This window comes from Anser cygnoides, chromosome 3, assembly GCF_040182565.1.
Source record: "Anser cygnoides isolate HZ-2024a breed goose chromosome 3, Taihu_goose_T2T_genome, whole genome shotgun sequence".
Lineage (NCBI taxonomy): Eukaryota > Metazoa > Chordata > Aves > Anseriformes > Anatidae > Anser > Anser cygnoides.
Window position 1 is genome coordinate 41694868 of NC_089875.1, and position 16577 is coordinate 41711444.

At 38.7% G+C, this 16577-nt stretch overlaps 1 protein-coding gene across 5 annotated transcripts in view; it reads right to left on the bottom strand.

The window, feature by feature from the left end:
- Positions 1 to 1427: 1427 nt before the first annotated feature.
- MTR (5-methyltetrahydrofolate-homocysteine methyltransferase) overlaps positions 1428 to 16577 on the bottom strand; it is a 75187-nt gene continuing 60037 nt past the window's right edge. For 3 of the 5 annotated variants that reach the window (XM_066993994.1, XM_066993995.1, XM_048047928.2), the window contains 3 exons: positions 10433 to 10550; positions 9818 to 9935; positions 1428 to 6063 (listed from right to left, as the gene is read on the bottom strand). The gene's annotated coding sequence lies outside the window, so the exon portion shown is untranslated. The remainder of the gene's footprint in view (positions 6064 to 9817; positions 9936 to 10432; positions 10551 to 16577) is intronic. The other 2 variants (XM_048047926.2, XM_066993996.1) reach the window with 2 other exon arrangements.

Here is a 16577-nt window from a genome sequence, read left to right on the forward strand (position 1 = left end):
CATTCACGTAGGCATACAACGACAGTGAAGCTTTTCCTGTTTTATGAGAACTTCAGTTATAAGAAAATACAAAGGCAAGCCCAAAATTAAGCCATTTCTTAATTACAGGAAAAATCTTCCCAAAAGTTCCATTTTGCATTTGAACACGAATAGTCATTTTCTGAGACCTTTTCTGTTACTTTTCTTTCTGTCATCAGCTGAACCTGGTGAACTCATTACTAAGTGTAGTCTGGAACATGGCAGTGACCAAGCATGAAAATTTATACTTTTCCCCCTAAACCAAAAAATTATCAGTACCTGGAGCATCTTTCTTGGCAAAGCTCAAAGCTTTTAATTTCTCTTTCCATTATTGTGTGCAGGATTATTAACATGAAGGAGGAGCTATAGGTCTTCTTAGATCTTGGGGAATAATAGTTTGCTTGGTTTTTCATGTTCTTGTCTCCTTGGAGTTTTTATTGCTTTTTTAATCTTTTTCTAATGTACTTTACAATAAATTCACTGGAAACTATTGTGAGGCATAAACTTGGAAAAAGAAATATTTTTGAAGGGACTTTTTTTCCTTTGGTTTGTCTGCAGGCATTACTATATAACATTTCGAAATTTAACAGCATACATTAAAAGCACACACAAAATACCATCCTCAAAACAGATTTTCCTGGTTGCCTAGGTCTTCTAACAATTATGTCTTTATGTAACTACACATAATTCTCAAAATTGGAATTCCACATTTGTGTAGCCAATGAGGAAGGTAATTTTTTACTAATAATTGATATTAATCATGTGTCAGTCTCTCAAAAATCCATGCAAAGACTTGGAGGTGAGCAGGTTTTTAAGGCGCTTCAACACGTTTTCAAGTAAGCACTTAGATATTCAGCATTTCTGATTTATTCTGAACAAGTTCATATCTGAGTACCTAAATAACCCTCGAACAAAGGTGGGGAAATGCCTTCTTCTCGTTTTTAATATCCAAGAACCTTTATGAATGCAAATAATTAAGAGATTGGTCAATCTCAAAACAGACTTGTTTCAAACGGTAGTTTTTTCACATTTTTGCTTTCAAAAAATAAAGTTTCAGTGATACAGCAAACTCACAGTTTGTTCTGGGGAGATGCAGAATAGTTATTCCATGGCTGCTGAGACAACTATTTGTACACAGGGGGAAGAAGGGCCAAGGGAAACAGCAGGAACACTGGGAACAGCAGGAAACTTCTGCTAAGAGAAAATGAACTCTGCATTATAGGTATTAATCAGACACTGGCTACCAAAGGTGGAAGTTGTTGGCAAGTTTTTAGAAATAACCAATAATTCTTGTGTCTTCAGAGAAAATGAAAAGAATATTACTTGCACGGGGAAATATTTATATTACTTAAAATGATTATAAGTTAGTGACAAAAAGGAATTGGTAATCACCACAAAACTCACTTGGATTGACCATTCTCCAATTTAATATCCTTTATGTCAGCAGTTGAAATGTATTTTTCTCAGAGACATTATGTGAGGTGGTGATGTTAGCAGAAGCCTGGAGAAGCTGCTAGAAAAAAGAGGCAAGAAAAAGGAGGAAGTGGAAGAAGGGAAGGAGGAAACTTTAAAGGACTTTCAGTTCTTAATATTAAACCTGTGAGCTACAAAATCATTGGATTAATAGAATTTTTACCTTTCAGCTACCATTTCTAGTACATTTCTTCAAATGTATCATAACAAATTCCAAGACTTGAATATTTACACATTTTAAGACAGACAACACTACCAGAAATTGAAACTTAAAACTTGGATTCATAACTAGGCCTAATGCAAACATCTCATTTGAATTGTGACTATGACAACACAAGTGCAGGATTACAACTGCTACTAGGCGAACTGTTCAGTGTGATCAAATGATTAATTTAGCTTTTCTGAGACAAAAAAAAAAATGTGCAAACTGTTTTACTGATATATTTGTTATTCATAATTGTTGGAAAAATTCTGGCCATAATTTTGAGAGATATACACTTGGCTTTTACCTTAGAATACTTGTAATGTCTGTGGTGTCACATAAGAGGGGGTATTGTTTTGACTTCCTCACTGGGTGACAAAGTCAGAAGGGTGAGCATTAAATACGATACGTAAGCACAAGTAACCTTGTTCACATGCCAGTGCAGATAACTGGAGAAAAAAATAGATGTTCCTTACATACTGACAGGAAAAATCTGTCATGAGGATACTTTTTCCCACCGTCATTTTCACTGACCAGCAAAAACACAGGCTCCCAGGTTTCACAGTTAATTATCAATTTCTTAAATATAAGATTATTACATGGGGTAAAAGATTTGCTTTTCTTTGTAATTATGATGAGTTGATTCCAGAATTCATTGCAGACTTCCTCTAAGTCATTCTAATGTCCCCTGCATGAGCTATTCTGCCTGGAAGGGCATGCATGAGCTATAATTTCCTTTTGACATTAAAAGCCACGAATCTAAACACAATTGCAGTAATGCAGAGGAAAAAATGTTTGGCTCTTAACTCAAGATTAGTCTCTGAAGCCATTAAGAAGTGAAAGCTCCATGGAGGCAACAGAACCCAAACCACTGAGATTACATTCCAGTCACAACAAGTACTTAACTGCTGTAGATACAGTATCTGGACAAGGCTATATAGTAAATAACCAACATGCAATTGTCCATTTCACTAATACAATTTTAAAAAATATATTCATTAACAAAATTGTAAAGGAGAAATAAATAGTTTTATTTATTGACAAACAATAGTTAATATAAATGGGTAGGAGAATTCCTTAATTGGAGACTTGTATCACACATTGAGAATAAAGCAAGATATTAACAGTACTTATAATTTTCTTGTTTGAGTACAAAATTTGTATTTACTATGGTCCAGTTATTTCTATAATTAAAAAGAAAATTGTTTCCTCATCTCTGTGAAGAAACTATATTACTTATTTTGTTTAGACACTTAGTATCTCATCCCTTAGCACTAACAAAACACCTCACCTCTAGAAACTGGAAAGTGCATTTCTAATTGCTTACTGAATAAAATGAGAAAAGCTGGATGCATCTGAAGCAAAAATCTATAGAGCATAATACTCTGTGTTCTGAGAGGAAGGAAGTATTTGGGGCTTTCTGATGTTATTTTAAAGATTTGTACAGTTTACCACACTAAACTGGATCTAAAATCCATGAAGACCAGCTTCTGGTCACCTTCCATATCATGAAAAGAACTGTTGGGAACTGACGGGAACCGTCTACTTATCAGAAAGGATGGGAGAACAAGTATTTGATTGTGGTTGACTGTCTGTTTCAAAATGTTTGTTAAGAGGAATACCTATTATTACAGATCACGTACAAAATTCTCTTTTAATCTCATTTAAAATTCAATTATTCAATAATTGTTAAGCTCAAGAACATAGTAGTCATTCATTCTTTCAAAAATATTTTGTACCTCTTAATTGGATTATTTTGTACCATCACTGAGATCCCAGATGTGTCTACTTAGTACTTTAAGAACGGTTCACAATTTTCAGGAGTAATATTTCCCTCCAGACATTATTCCTCCTGTTCAACCCTCTCTCCCAGTTCATGGGTTCTGCCCTGATTCAAGTCGCTAAGACTGATGCCATAGTCAAAGTTCCTTTATGTTTCCCAGAATATGGGACCTTAAAAACCAATCGTAACATTCTCATCCATTCTTCTCATGTACAGGGGCGTACCAACAAGTGATCAGTGCAGAAAAGAGCTGGACTGTTTTCTCCTTGCATCATCCAAGATTCTTAACTAAGGTGCTCCTGCTTCCCAGGTTCATCTGACAGCAGAGAATAAATTCATATTCTCTAAAACAGTGAGTGAATATCCACTGATTCCCATCTTGATTTTTGCTTTTTCTTTTCTTTTAATTTGATATTTAAAATCTATGATAATATGGCAGTGTCTTTCCTTTCACTCCTTTTAGTGCACAGCTCTTTTTCCAGTATTTAAATATTGTCCAGCCTGTTAAATGTTTACATGACAATGCACTGTTTGTTTAATAATACAGGAAAAAAGTCACATAAAAGTTATATCATGAAGTAGTTAACTATTGAAAAATGTTGTTAGTAAGTCACTGTGAGCAGAATGGTTTTGCTTCATTAAAACCTAGAGAGCCATTCCTGCTCAAGATCATCTTGTCTTTAAGGTTGCCAAGGCTGTCTCAATAGCTTTGGAGATTTTATTAGCCTATTTCAGTAGAGCTAACCTCCTAATAACCAGAGTGTGAAAAGGCCAACTCAGGGCAGGATGGCCCAGTCTGAGTAGAGATATTGTTCTCAAACCACGGGAAGAGTGGAGCACCATCCAGCTTCAACATTTCTGACAGGCCAACATACCCCTAAGCAAGGAAGGGAAGCTGCACTGCAGTGTCACCCACTTAGAAATGAGAGGCTTGGAAAATTTCCACATTTCATTTCAAGGCAGGCATGGTTTCAGTTGAAACACAGAGCTTTACTTTAAAGCAGAACCCGCAGGCTTTTCTACATATTGTAAATGGGGATTTTAATTGTTCAATTAACATTTGCTTTTTTAACAATACATCATGATTTCTGGCATTAACTGCAGCTATGCAGCTCGGCTTTCTTTGACAACTTTGCCTAATCTGCTTATTGAACTTTATTTTAAATGCTTGATTCCATGCTTGCCTCTTAGCGAGTGTAGTCATTGACACCAGCAAAAAGTGGGTGTAAAGCTCTCCCACGACAGAGCGATAACATTTTACACCCACGCTACCCAGATGTATATCACTACAAAGCAGCAGAGAAAAAGGATTTTATGTTTTGGAACAATATTAGGAGATTTTGAGCTGGCTGCTACAGGAAACTTAAAACAAGCTCATAAACAATTAACAACAGGACATTCAGGTTTGTGCTGATTTAGCAGAAGGCAACAATTCATTTGTTGTTCATCTCTTGTCCTGCTAACAAGAATAGATAATTTGCTAATACATTTTAGTCCCTGCCTAGTGATCCTAAAGCACAACCACAGAATCACAGAATATCCCAAGTTGGAAGGAACCCACAAGAATCATCGAGTCCAACTCCTGGGTCCCCAAAGGACCACCCGAAAAATCAAACCATGTGTCTGAGAACATTGCCCAAAAGCTTCTTGAACTCCGGCAGGCTCAGTGCCATGGCCACTGCCATGGGGAGCCTGTCCCAGTGCCTGAGCACCCTTTTGGTGAAGAACCTGTTCCTGACATCCAGCCTGACCCTCCCCTGACACAGCTTCAAGGCATTTATGCTTGAATAATGCTAACATTCTTCACTGATCTTACAAAACAGAATAGGTATATTGAAACTATATGTATATATGTGTATATGTATATATATATATATATGGAAGGATAGAACTATCAGTGCAACTACAGCAGCACCAAATGCACTCTCCACTGAATTAAACTTTCAGGATGAGAGAACCAATACTGCTTTGCCTCTCTTGCAGAAAAGTGTATCTATTACAAGACATGAAGACAAGCTCCCATTTGGGCCACAGAGCAGACCTTTTACTCACAGATAAGTTTCTTTTGAGTTAAAGCCAAGTAAGAGCCTAAAGGAGTGAACCACTTAACAATTCTTGCCCTCATCAGGTAATATTAGCTCTAGAATAGCTATTCTCTGTAGTGGTACTGCTATTGCTCACCTCACCCAACCCCCCCCCCTCCCCCCCAGCTGATACGAGCAATGGCTGTTGTGCTTCTCAGCTGTATTTCAATGTCATGTGGCTGCAGGGGAAAGAACTGTGACTTCTCTGTACAGTGGCTCCTCCACTCTGGATCTGCTTTGAAAATTCGTAAATATAATCGTTCACAGGCAAGATAAAACATTCAAATGACACATTAATCCTAGCCCAGGAAAAGAAGAACAAAGCAGGACATTCAATGAGTCTTGACATAAAGCTTTGTCATTCAAGTAGCCACATACGAAGTTCTGCACTTCCTCTCCCCTCAAGTGCGATCTCCTGTTGTCCTTTTAATGTTTTTGCAAGATATCTCAGTTCTGCTGCAATTGCAGGTTCCCACAGTCCTTGAAGCTCATTATCTTCACTACTGGTGAAAGAAAGAAACAACACAGGAACTAAATATATACTGAATCTCAAGAAGACAGCTATTTGCAGTGATACTTCTATGCATTTATTTTCCCTTGCAGTGCTTGCATAACCACCCCCTCTGAGCTCTGCCCATTGTGAGTACAAATGCAGCTGAAAAGTACTATCTGGTCCACTTCAAGTGGCACAGAAAGCTAGTTTTATCCACAGAGCAGTGCTTATTTGTTTCATCACATATGGCATGATACACAGCTTTATTTTTTGCCAAATTAAAAGCAGAACCCTGAAATTTATGTAGCATGCTTATGCCCATGCACCAAATGGTGTGGAAAGCAGTCATGCTTTATATCTGCTCCATTTTGAAAACCCGTATTAGAGGAGGGTTCCTGCAGATGGCAAACATCTTGGTCTCTGATTAGGGCTGGGAGAAAGTTGTTATAAGCATATTTCACTTCTCCTTTCTAAGATTATTTGCTGATATTCAAAGCAACTGTTCTTGCTATTCAGAGATAAAATGTTAACTGCTGCTGTTCACAGTAAGTTTTATGAGGAATTCAGGGTAGGACTCCAGTCAGGCAGATGTCCTCATGGTTGGGACATTCTCCAAAAGGTCAAGAGAACTTGACTCTCTCAAATGACCAGGTAAGGAATTGTATCACTTTGTACAGAAAAAGTGAGTCAAAAGCGTTTATTTGAGCATGGTAATGTAAAGGACTTGTATTGAGAGGTTTAAAATGTGAATTTGGTTTCACAGTGGGAATACCATTAAAATGGTTTGAATCTTTTCTTAAATAAGTAGAAAAAAAGGTAAAGCACATTAAACACATTTTTCATTTTCCATTGATACAGTCTTTAGAGAGAGCTTTCATAACGGAAAGTCCTTCTACTTCGTCTTAAAGAGGGCAGTAAGTGTCCCTTTGGGACAAAATGATAGCTAGTTGAAATCAGTACTAGTCTTTACAGCAAACCAAACAGAGAGAAGGAGAGAAAAGTACAGAAAATATGAAGAAAAAGAGCTGCTATTTTGGTGCATGTTACTTTCAACTCTCACTTGCACCTGGAAAAAGACAGGCCCAGTACGTGGTCTTATCAACCACTCCAAAACCTGGCAAACTCCTAGCAGTGTCTGATGATTACAATGCTGCTTTTAGCTGCCCTTTTAGTCATGGGTTCATAGCAGTGAAACAAGACATGCCACAGTCTTAATCAGCTAAGTCACACCTCCTAGGAGAATACAGACACACAGAGGTCAGAAAAGGACCTCTAAGAAGAGGATAGGAAGGAAAATGGACAAGAGATAGGAGGTGATGGTGAAACTCAACTGTTGTACATTATATATATTCCAATTGATGTCATGGATTTAGCTTAACTTAGGGGGATGATAATAACCTTGCTTCTTCCCAGCAGTGCATGGACAAGACATCTGACAGATATCATCTGTCGGATGGTAACAGTCCAGTCTCATGTGTATCTTCCTTTAATTTCAGCATTTGTGGGTCCAAAGAATCAGTGGCAGAGAAAAGACAGTGGCTTTACTCAACACTTATTTTGGAAAGAGAAAACAGTCAGTCATGTTTTGGTTTGCTTTCACACAGTGGAGTATTTTATATATTCTGTTTCTTCATTATTAGAAAGAAAAAAGAGAAAAAAAAAGTTTACAGAAGCCAAAAGCAAGCAGATCACTGGAATTTTACTAGAGGAAAGATTTCAGCACAAGCAGAGATAACTGTGTCTTTTCCCTAAACCTTGCAACAGTAAGTACCTGCATTTTTCATAGAAGTAGAAAAACACTAGTTTTCTGTTTTTTTTTACATTTGCCCAGCAGCATACAAAAGCCAATAGTTAAAAGTCCAATAGGATTTACCTTTGATTCATTCTTGATCCTACTGGATCTTGACATAATGAAATTTAGATCTAGAGATAAAGATTTCACCCTAGTCACCCCAGTATTATTACCAATTGCAGTTTCCATACTGTTTTGTTGAGGTTTATTTGTATCCATCAACTTCAGGATATTACTTCACCACCCAGAAACTAATTGTCTCTTGCAAATTTTTAAAACTAGTTATCAAGCTGAAATGCTTTTGCTTTATTAATTTATTTACTAATTCTTCTTAGTATGAAGATAAATTTTCCTTTTAAGCATGCATTATTCAAGATATTACTACTGAATTTTTGGCAGAATACATATTAGAATTTTGTTATCATACAAAGGGGCCTGCTCCTACTACTATTATTCTCCTTGATGGCTTTGAGATGATAAGGCTACTGAAGGGGAACTTTTGTAGAATGAAAAATGCAACAGAAAATATACATGAGGATCAACTTATGTGCACAGCCCATGCCCCAGCAACTGGATGGCCTCACTGAGCATGTGTCTATTTTCATTTCAGCAGCTATATAAATATATAAGCCCCATCTTTTTGACCGGAGTGTGAATCACAGAAACTACATACTCCTGAAAAAGCCTTCTCTCACTACATTTAATGGAATACATCCAAAGTAGATTTCTCGGTGAGACTACGCTCCCATCTGCAGTGACATTAGCAGTAAAAAATACCTCTTTGTATGCTTGCTGCCCATTTTCTAAAATGAAACAAAACTCAATATGTGACAATGAAAAGAAAAGCAAGACAGAAAAAAAAAGGTAATGCCACAGCTACCTACAGGGATAGAGCAGCAAGTCACATCCATGGGGTGAAGCAAGGTGCTCTGTGAGGAAATGAAACAATCAGGCCTGCACTGAGCTGCTTTGAGAACCATGTTGGACTGCACAACTGTTCATGGAGAAGTACAGAGGGTAAGGAAAGTGACACTGTCCATGGATACCCTGTATGCCAGGGAATTGGTCATGTATGACATCCCAAATATACAGTGCTCGGGCTACAAAACTCCATTACAGCCAATTTAAATATACATTGATTGTAAGTTGGGAGTATATAGATGTACAGGGTAGTGTAACAGAGCCACTGAAGATAGCCAGGGCTGTAAGGGGAAGAGTTAGCACAGGACGCTCCACAAGAACACTGCTACATAAGAACAGTAAAAGATAAACATCCCAATCTCTTTGCCAGCAGTCAGGCCCTGGGGAGGTGAGAGGAGATGGAGATTTGCTTTCTGATCCAAATTCTGTTGGTATTTTTTTCAGTTTGATCCCGAGCAGTCATAGAAAACTTTCTGTTCAAGCATCTGATGTTTCTTGGTATTGCTATGTAAAGCAATACAACCTTGACCAGCTACATATCTCTCATTTATCTGACAACAATGCCTTAGGTGAAGGTCTGCAATTTAAAATACGGAGTGAGTGGGAATTGTTCTCCTGGTTATAGAAAGCCATCAGTGCAATACCCAGGAACATATGTCTGGAAGGATGCACAGCATCCTACGTTTGCACAGCACCACGTCTACTTCCAGTGGGAAGATATAGTGCCATTCCATGGGAGCAAGATCAGTCACATCCATGGGCATAACGCTGGTAGAAAAAACATCTCCTGAGATGTCCCAGTGAGACATATGCCCCCTGTAGTAACATAGCAACACGTTCCACCATTATTAGTATTATTTTACCAGGAGCAGACTGCTCATCTTGGCCAATGAACTGGCATCTCACCCCCATTTGCTGTTTATTTTAGCTTTGATTTTCTTTGGAATGCAGAAAGAATATCTAGTTATTCTGGTTTGCATAAGAAAACCACAGAAAGAAGAGGTTTGCTTTACAGTTTGCATTACAAGTTAGGATTTACTGTTTAACTTACAGTTTCTAGAGTATATCCGTGACCTGGGATAGGAACAGTAAATCCCTTTAGTGCCAGCCATCACTTTCACTCATTCCTTGATTTGCCAGAGAGGAAAGATATCTTTTGACAAGAAAGTCTTAAAAAAAACATATATAAGAAACTGTTGTATGAAATCACATTTGTGCCTTGTGCTTATGTTCTTGTGCATCTGGGCCACTTGAAAGCAACGTATCAATAGCCTCGTGTGATAGTATTTAATAGCAGTAAGCACAACAGTAGATACCTTAGCTTTGTGTGTTATTGAATCTAATGCACCAAGGCCTGATCCCAAAAGGGTGTCTCCTGCAACAGTTTATGCAGATATTTGACCACTGCCATGCAAGTTCTGAGCAACCCTTCTGTTTTACATAACATTTCCCCTCAACACTGTAGTATTCAAACATTTCTGAAATGAGCAATAAGCTCTTAACTGGTATCTGTCACACTCAGTTCATTTGAGAGAATTAACGCTCTCTACTGGAAAAATGGAACATGCAATTGTTCAGAATGGGTTTGACATTTTTTAAATGGTATTGAATTAAATAGCATGGAAGAGAGTGAGTGTGCCATGCACTCGGATTGAGAAATCATTACCTTTGTATCAGCTCCTCTCTCCTGGAAAATCCATTTCAGAGGATCAGATGTGAGCACTGAATATCAAAGCTTTAGAAACAGTACTAGTGTCTTAAGGTGATATCCTAGGGAAAAATCACTGCAAAGAACAAAACATTTTTATAAGTTAGGTAAGTGCTTGCTCCATTGGATCAAAGATGAGATTTGAAAAAACAGTTTATATTGGCCATGAAGTTATACAGTGCTTTATAGACAAACCAGGAGGAAGTTCCTTGCCCCCAAAAAAAACTCTCATGCTCTTAGTGTTTGTATCAAAACAAGTGACACTAGAGTTTGATACTTAAGTAATCCTTGAAGCAAAGGACATTTAACAACAGGAAGACATGATACTGTGTCATTTGACACACTGGGTCCTACACCACATATCAAAACAGTGAAGAACAGCAGTGCTACAGAGACACCAGAACAGCAGGAGAAAGAAAAATGCCTGGAAAAAGGTTAGACACAATCTGAGGACGAGGACATCTCAGAAACCGAGTTGTGAACACAAATTTTGCTTGCTGAAGAGGTTTCATTGTACAGATGGTTACTACTTTTGTGTCCCAAAGAGTGTATGTGTATACTGTACATGCTAGCTTCTGCTCAATAAAAAGTTTTTTTTTTTCTTTTCTACCTCCATTAACAGCCCGCTTTTCTGTAAGAAAATCAAATTTTAAGATATTTGAGCTTACACAGCCCAGTCACAGGTGCAAAAACTATGGCCAAAATGTAACTCTCAGCTGTGCTCTTGCCCTCCCCTAGAGCTCTAACTAGGTAAGGAGCTGTAAAATTTCTTTCAGATGACCAGAAAGTTTATGTATTTTGTGTGCTTCCTGGCTGGTACTATTCTCCAGATACTCATACACGTATTTAGGGGTAGTGGTAAACATAAAACTCAGGAGATGAAATCTAAAAGTCTGCTATGCTAACTGATGGAAAGATTCCTTCTTGGTCTGGCTCTGTCGGCTTTTCTTTCCCTTTCTGTGTTACATAAAACAGCCTTATAGGTCTGATTCTGTTTAGTTGTCACTTAGAGTGGATATTTTTAGTCCATAAACTTCAACACTATCTTGAAACAGTGTTAAGCTAAGGACATCCAGTGATATGAGTGAGTGTAACTTGACCCTGTTTTTCTAAACAACTTAGATACTGATACTATTAATCTCTCTTTCTATACGTATGTTTTCAAACTGAAATTTTCAAGCAGAAAGTAATTCAGTAACCATTCTCCCTGGGTAATTATCAGAAACCAGAATCCACTGTAGAGAAGGTGCCAGGCTTCTTAGACATTTTGAAGAAATCCAAATTTGGAAACCCTCTGTACTAAATGATGTTCTTGCCCACTAGCAGTTCTGTCTTTGTCTCAGATATAATTCTTTTTTTCTCATGTTAACACACAATTTGTTAATGTTGGTTAAAAGAAATACATCATTTCACATTAACCCTATAACAACAGAAAGATGCATTTAAAAGAATCACAATAAATACACTAATGCTATTCAGGCATAGGGTGATCTTTATTAAGATGCTAGAACACAGGTGGCTACATCCTGTGTAGCAGTGATGCCTACACGAACGCCTGAATTTGTGATAAACTTGAAGCCATGCAAGAAAGCAAACTTAATTCTACATGGCCCCACTCAGCAGCACCTGTGCCTGCTGCCCCACCAGCACAGGGCTCAGGGGAGCTCTGCAGCCATCCAGAGCAGGCTGCAGGAGATACAAAAATCCCTTCTTTGTAAGGGCTCCCCCAAACCACTCACACAATAACTTCATGGCCTTTTATTCCTAGCCCGAGGAAGGATGAATTGACAAAGACAAGAATTTCATCTGTTTTACATGTACTCTTTTTCAATTTAAGGGAAAAATAATCCCATTAGAAGAAACCTTTGGATACAAAATAGCCCTAATTCCTTCAGTAATATTATTTAGTATTTAAATGACCAGTTTATCAAGAACACAAAGGCCTAATTTCAGAACTGGATGGCAGGTGGATATGCAATTAGCAGCCTACAGGGAACTGAATGCTGAACCTATTTAAATGACTGTTGTGATAAAGAAGTTTGACTGTCCCATTTCTTTCTTTTTTGGACTTCTTAATACCCTCACAATATCTCATTACTTCTACCTACTTAATAAGATTTCTTGATATCCAGTGTCAAAATGTACCTTCTAGGGCTGTCACTCTAAAATTTTCTATACATGAAATTTACATACTTTTAGTATATTATACCAGTTATTGTTTCAGACTGCCCACTTTGTTCTCCCACTCAATATCAGTACTGATTCATTATCCCAGTTTAAATTTTACAAGCAAAGCCTATTAATTTTTAGCTTTTTTCATCTTTAATTTTATTTCTTATGGTCAACCATACACATACATACTGCTGAATGCTGGAAAATCCATTATTGTACTTGGCTTATAGTAAGAATTGTTTTTATTTAGTAATGTATTTCTGGTGACTGGTTTCATGTTTTCAAAGTCATCCTAGGAATCATTTTATTAGGAGTAGTAACTTGTCACAAATTGAATCAGCAACCCTGTTTCTCTAAAATTGAGAAGGTGGTTGGCTATGCATCCAGCTTTGAGATTGCATCCCCTCTAGTTAGCCTTCAGAGGCATTTTCCTAATCTGCTTGAATACCCCAGAAAGTGACGCTTGATCAGCATCAAAATTCGAAGAGGGATGCCAAGGTCCCCAGAAATCTCATTGTCTGAATGAAAAAAAAAAAAAAAAAAAAAAAACACTAAAATCAGAAACTTTTTATTTGAATGGAAGGAAGCCTCTAAAATCCAGATTTTCCAAAACAGAAAACCTGTTCTACTATAGATAACAATATAAGTTTAAGATAACAAAGTTAGCCAGAATATTACAATTTTATTCTGTTCTAGTCAAATATGGAAACAAACTCTAGTGATTTTTACAGGATTATTTTTTCCTGATTAACTTGGGCCAAAGTAAGGTCTCAGTGTCTGATATGCTGTTTCCTAGTTTAAATACATAGACATTGGTGTTCAGGCCTGGTTTTAAATATGCTTAGACTTCAAAGTTTGCTAAAGACAGCACAATTAAAGAAACACACTCACCAAGACTGAACTCGAGATTTGCTCGGATTTTATACCCTATCTGTACCTTCACAACTTCTGATGAATAATTGCACAGTGGAAAGCCATTGCAAATCTAAATTCTTACAGAAAAAAAAAAATGATTACTTTAGTTCTCAAAAGTTAACTTAAGAATGTGAAGTCTTCTCATAGCAGCTTAAAAAAAAAACTTATAATATCTTTATAAATCTTTATAAAAAATAATTTATAAATACTTCATAAGTATTCGACGGTCTCAGAGTGACCCTAAACAGATTTTGATGACTGAGAAAGCTAGTGAGCAGGCACTAGTGTGATTTGCTGGCCCTGCCTTACTTTCAGAGAAGTTACATAAAATAAATTGTAGAACTGAACTGCAACATTCAGGCAGGGAAAATGTTTAGCTGGAGTTTTTCAGCTGTGTCTTTGTCTGCAAGCACATAAAATGAATCATATTATGCATAGTTCTCTGCATTTCTGAGACAAAGTCATGCACCAACTAAAGATAGATTTTAATCCTACAGCCTATGTGAGTTTCTAAGGAAGATGATGTAATTCAAGGAGGAGGTAATGTTAACGCAGAATTAACTGGATAAGGTTCAGCAGCCTGTCTGTAGAAGAGATGAGAGTAGACGATTTTAATAGTGTCTTCTGAGCTTAAAAACCATGAAAGCCTTGCTTTGCTTTTTTCCAAAGCTGATCATCAAGACTGCAGTGCTTTTTGACATTTTTGGACAAGTCCAAAACTAATATAGAAAAAAAGAAAGAAAAAAAAAAAAGCTACACTAATTTTCAAAAGAGAAAACTTGCTAAAACTTTTGAAAAAAATAAAATGTCGAAAAGTTGGCCTCACACTAACTTTAGGAAATGTGTATACTGCCAACACTTTTCACACATGCCCGTTTGCCTGTTCTTACTGCACTTGTATTTTCCTAACTGTTATTGTACTCATCATAGTGGCAATGCTCATGTAAACTTGTTTTGCAGCAGCTTAGTCTTTATCTGATCTTTGCAGCTTGAGGGACCAGGAATGCTTCTCTGTTTACTTCTCTGCTGCAGAGCCAGTCTCTTCCAGCACACAGAAACTATTAGAATGATGAATTATCCATTCCTTTTGTTCCCAGATACAACCATCTCGGTTACTTGTATGACTAAATATTTGTTGTCATCTCACATTCGTAAGTATTCTACTGTGGCTGAAAGTGGCAAAACAGCAACACATAAATCACAAGTTTTACTTTTCCATTCCATACACCACAGCCCAATAAAAAATTCATGATAGACTGAAGAAGCTGAAAAGGAACACTGACCTCACAGCTCTCTGTTTGAGAGAGCAAATGCAGGTATTTACCAGACCACTTAAATGCTGTGAAGACCTTCTATAACAATTACTTGCTTAGAGCTTTTAGTGTGTCATTTTTATTATGCCAAAAGGAAGAGCAGTTGAGCTGCTGCCCTGAATCTCAATCTGAGGAAGGATTTTTGTCTCTACAGACCGTACAGGGAACCTTGCGCAGCTATGTTCCTAAATTAGGTGCCCAAACTTACACAGCGTGACTACTCTTCTGCGTAGGATAACACGCTTACACCCACAACCAAGACAGCCTTTTTGCCATTTGAAGCAGAGCACGCTCTCCCAGGCAGGCTTGTTTCACGCACTGGCAGCGTTCTGCATTCAGCTGAAACCCGTGTGAGCGACATGGATCTGTACAGTGCTGTACAAAGTGCTGTACAGTTGTTGCCTTACACGACAAGCTGGGAGGCCAAAAATTGCACTCTCATGCTGATACACCACCTTCGTGCTACAGTAGGGTCAGAGAGCACCAAAGGAAGGTCCTGCACTCACCCAGTCGCACCAGTGCACACAGGCTTGGAAGAACGGGGCACCTCTGGAGTAACATTACCACGGTGTCAAACTCCTTCTCCCAGAAGAGCCACCCAAGCTCTCGGCTCTGCTGCCAACACATGACTACAGGCCGGGGTAACTGTAGGCTGTGGGATGAGAGAGCTCGGACCCTACAGTGGTGTGAAGATGAAGTTACAGATGAAAGTTACTGTGGGATCCAGGGCCAAGGATGTTTTACAAGGGGCTTAGGGGGCTCCAGGGATCTATTGTACAGGGCTGCAGTACACCTGGGAGCAATTGTACTCCCCAGCTTCCCTCTAGGCCGTGGCTGTATTCCAGCCCCAGGGCCCTCCTTTGGTGAGCTTCCATGGCAAGGCAATGTCTGAAAAGCAGATGCTGCATGCCCCCGCCAGCCCAATGGGGCGAGGAGGAGTGTGGGATGATGGTGTGCATGGCACAGCGAGCAGCCTCAGTACAGCCCTGCTGTCACCTCCCTCTTCCCCAGGCCTGCCTTCAGCCTCACCTCCTCGGTATCCCCTGAGCATCCGTCTGCATGAGGAAGAGGAGAGGAGGAGTCCTTGCACCTCACAGGACCCAGGCAGTAGGGACACAAACCCGCTGAGGCCTGTCCTTGTAGTGCTCGGCAGCAGCAGGAAGGGCGTGAAACAGCAGGGCAAGAAACCCTGGCTCGGGAAAGGAAGGTCCTCGCAGCACCCCCAACTTCTTCCACTCCCCAGATGCAAATTCAAACTAAAGCTCTCCCTCCCCTCCCTTCCTTTTAACCTCTGTCCCCTCCCGCTGAGAATTTCCTTCTTTCCTACACTGCAGGTAACATTGACGTATGCTCTCTGATACAGTCCATCAGGACCCCAGTAAAGTTGGATTTAGGCATGAACCAATTCAAAAGTCAGTGACCTTGACTTGCATAAAGTTCTATTATTTTTATTTTTATTTTTTTAAATAATTTTAAAATGTCCTCTCCTTTCCCTGCTACTGGGGGAGAGTGGGCGGAAGCTGTGTGAGGTGGCTGGCTCTGTGCTGCATCCCAAGTGCGCTATTTAGGGCTCGTTCTCATCGTTCTGGCAAGTTATTCTGCAGCTTAAACTTGTGAGATTTGTCTCCATGGTAGGGAGCTTTGGGTTCACTTGTGGAAAGTGAACAGAGACATATTGTGGTGTAGCATTCCTAAATTAGCCT